The sequence below is a fragment of the Phytophthora parasitica genome, assembly GCF_000247585.1.
Source record: "Phytophthora parasitica INRA-310 unplaced genomic scaffold supercont2.360, whole genome shotgun sequence".
NCBI classification, from domain to species: Eukaryota; Oomycota; class Peronosporomycetes; order Peronosporales; family Peronosporaceae; genus Phytophthora; species Phytophthora nicotianae.
In genome coordinates, this window is record NW_008649346.1 from 1053 (window position 1) to 4865 (window position 3813).

The following is a 3813-nucleotide window of genomic DNA, read 5'->3' on the forward strand; positions in this document are numbered from 1 at the left end:
GATGAAATCACTGGTAAAGATAATAAGGTGTGTTCTGGATACAATCAACCAATCTGGTCCATTGTGATATTCAATGAAAACTCGTAGCTGCATCATTAACAAAAAGAACTTTCTCGAAACGAGCGAGAATATATATTGACAGTCTTAGCGTACTCTATAGACTAATCTTCGATGTATCCGGAAGGTTACTTGATCGGTGGAAATGGACGAGTAGTGCCGAGACCAGTTCTGTTTGAACTATCCGGGTTTTTTTTCTCAGCGTAAAGCTAAGAGCAGAACAAAAAAAAAAAGTATGGCAGGCATGTTACATGTCCTAGTTAAAACAGGAAATGACGTCGACACTTGGCCAAAAAATGCGAAAACGAAGTGTCTCGCACACATATTTTTATTTTTAACACGGCACATCTTGCGCAACCAGGCTGGGTTTCCGGAGGTGCGCACAATGTCAAGCTGTCAAGTTGTGGAACTTTTTCGATTCCTATTGGTCAATAGGCAAAGATGGGACAACGTTACATAAACATATTACAACGTCACGACAGGTGAAGGGAGCAACATAACCATTGATAAGGAGCAACACAAGATGATTCAAAATCTTTTATTAACTGGCACCATTATAATTGCATTCCTTAATTGTTGGGTCGGACACGGCGAGTTGGAATGGAGTGGAGGTTGCAGGAGTGTAAAGAAGAATGAGGCTTGGTGAACTGGGTAGAGTAGGAAGCAGGAGTGAGGCCTTCGAGGCAAATTGGAAGTAAATTCAGTTTAAGATTAAGACTTTGATCTCTGGCTACACTGCAAGGCAGTAAAAGAGTCCGCTACTGAATCTTGGGCCTCATACGCTACTTCTTTGATATAACTGACACACCACAGGACGGTTTTGAATCTTGAATAGTACTAATGAGTATAACCACGCCCCTTCTGCATCAGATTCACAGCCGTACTGGTGGCGCCCAGCAGCTCCGTTCGGACGGAGGTATTTGTTTACACAAGTAGATTCACTTGCTGCAGGCAAGCACTACAGACGCAAGGTTGCGTGTGCAATTCTTACATGATCCCACGACGAATTTGACGCTGGGCCTCGCGAAAGCTGCGTTGTAGCCCGTTCCAGTTCTGCAAATCTCAAATATCACAATGACAACTCAGAGCTACCGTTTAAAGAGCGTTCCGAGCCCGACGACGCTTATGCTTGGGCTTTGGGCCTGGCTTCATACCACGTTTTCTTTTTCGTTCTTCGTCTATCTGAAGTAGAGGGACTAAAAGCGTAGTATCCGTCTCCAAGGTCACGTCTTTAGGCAAAGGTCGAAAGTGAAAACTGTAGGTTGTGCTGAAAGACTTGATCGACATCTTGTCCGCGTCGTATAGATCATCCAGGCGACACCCGTCTTGGATAGCAGCGCAAATAGAGTGGATGCAGGGAAATACGTTATCCTGCCAATTGCCGCAGATGCACAGTTTAGCTGGAAGATCAACCAATCTCCAAGTGTGTATGTGCCCTTGCCGATTTTGAGGTCCGAGGTGCTGGACTGAGTAAGCGCCTTCCACCAGAGAAGCAAACTGGCACAATGTGGCGTCAGTCGTTCTATCCCTAATATGCGATATCAAAAACAGGTACCAAACTCGAATCAGCGTTGTTACGTGCCCAATTTGCTTCCATTTGGCGCTTCTCGGAAGTCAATTCACTTAATTTCTGAAAGTATAGATGAAAAGCACTCAGTGGCTTAGCACTGCGTAGCTCCGATCCCATCCACTGATTGGATTGTTCGGAGAGGTTCGATGTAATTCGTTAAACGTGGGCAGACCAAACCTTTCCTGAAATTTGTACTTAACCCAGTGTTTTGCGTCAATTTTGTCGAGATACTCTGCTGCGGCAGGTTTCGAAGCGGCGAGCTCGTTGCGGAACATAATGTAGTCATTCTCGCAGTCACTACGAGCCATTTGACATACGATACGTCTATCGTCAATTGACAACCTTGCCCCCTGGCGATTGATGTTGTCCATGATGTGTCGCAGACAAAACCTGTGTCGAACATCGGGAAAACTTCAGCCACAGAGGCTAAAAGGCCCTTCTGGCGGTCGGAAATTGCTGTAAACTTAGCTAAGCTTGTTACAAATTTCAAAAGTGGTAAAAAACCTGTGACAATTCTCATAGTTTTCGACTGGAACCAGCGCCAGTGCAAAAGGTACGACATGATTGCTGAAATCATCGGCAGTTGCAACGAGGAAAACGCTTCTCTTGTTCATTTCTTCCTTCAGGTGGGTTCCATCAAAACCAACAATAGGCTTGCACATTTTGACGATATGAATTCCAACATTTGGAATGAAGCATGCTCGTCGAAAAGTAGCGTTGTCAATTTCACGGTCAACTCTCCACACAGAATTGGGGGTTTTCTCCTCCATGAACTTGAAGTACGCCTCTAGTTTCTGATAACTTTCGATGATGTCTCAGCGGAGGCTATCGTCAATGTCCATCTTCATCCTAGAGATAGCGCTGCTTGAAATTGTGAAACTACGGAATTTGAGAAACTCACGAATCGATCTTCCATCTAAGGATGCCGTAGATCTAGCGTGCGTTGGTAGCAAAACTCTCATAACCAGAGTTGTGAGATGTTGAATGTCTTGTGTAGTGTTCCGAATAGCTGTCGATGGATGAGAAATTGCACCTTCAACGCAAGGCGTTCGAGTAAATCCAACATCTTTGGCATGATTATGCGCAAAGTTTGCCTTCGTCAACTTCCAAACGCCATTTTTGCCGTATACATTGATGAAAAACGGGCACTCTAAATTGTCCAAAGGCGTCTCCCGGTCGAAAAATTGGACATCGTTGAGTTTCTTGCACTGATACTTTGCGTTCCCGGAGTTGTTGCCCTTGACACTTGTTTGCTTCAAAAAAATATTGGAAGCCTGACTTAATGGCAAATTCTTTACACCGCCCCCGAGCGTTCTTTTGAGAAGAAAATTCATCCTCAGAAATATTTTCGTTTCGGCTGTAGACTAGACCATAGTCCTTCTTTGAGGAATCGTCAATCTGAATCGAAATGTCATGCCGTAGAAGTCGTAAGTCTCGATCAAGCTCGATGTCAGAGCAGTCGACTACGAAACGAGCATTGCCGAACTTGCACAGAGGATCCGAACGCTCTCCGGGGTGTTGAATCGATGCGTCCGTAGAAGCAGAAAGCTGCAAGACCGATCCCGAGTTGAGATCTTGAGCAGGCATTGCCATATTGAAAATAAACAACTTGAGAAAATGTCGCTGATGAAAATAGCAAATGTAGCATGCTATATTTGGAAATCAAATCATATTTGGTATCGCTAAAAGCAAAATATTTGTATTCTGTAGCCATTTTCCATATTTTTTTTTACTAGGTATTGTTCATTGAATGTTCAATTCGTATAACATGGTTTGTAAAACAAAAAAAAACCCTAAATTAACATTTTACAATCTATATTGTAAATTTCTGGAATCGCATTTTGTTTTAAAAAAAAGCGTTTCGAGATAAGCTTACAAAGAAGTAGCATAAGAATGAACTCTAACGAGATATTAATACGACTACGGGGTGCGTGGATGCAACGCTGCCAATATATATCAACTTACAGCTAATTATAACCACACTTCTTTTCTGAGGTGCTCAACCTCGACTCATTTGAGATATCGATGATCTTCGGGTCATTGATCTAATTATAAACGCAAAATAAACGTTCGAAGTGATTAATGCCATTTCCACGTTGAAAATTTTAACATAAGCCATGGTGCCTAGCGTCGACATTTCCACGACGTCGAGATCATGTTAAACTTTTTATTCTTTCACTTCTTCG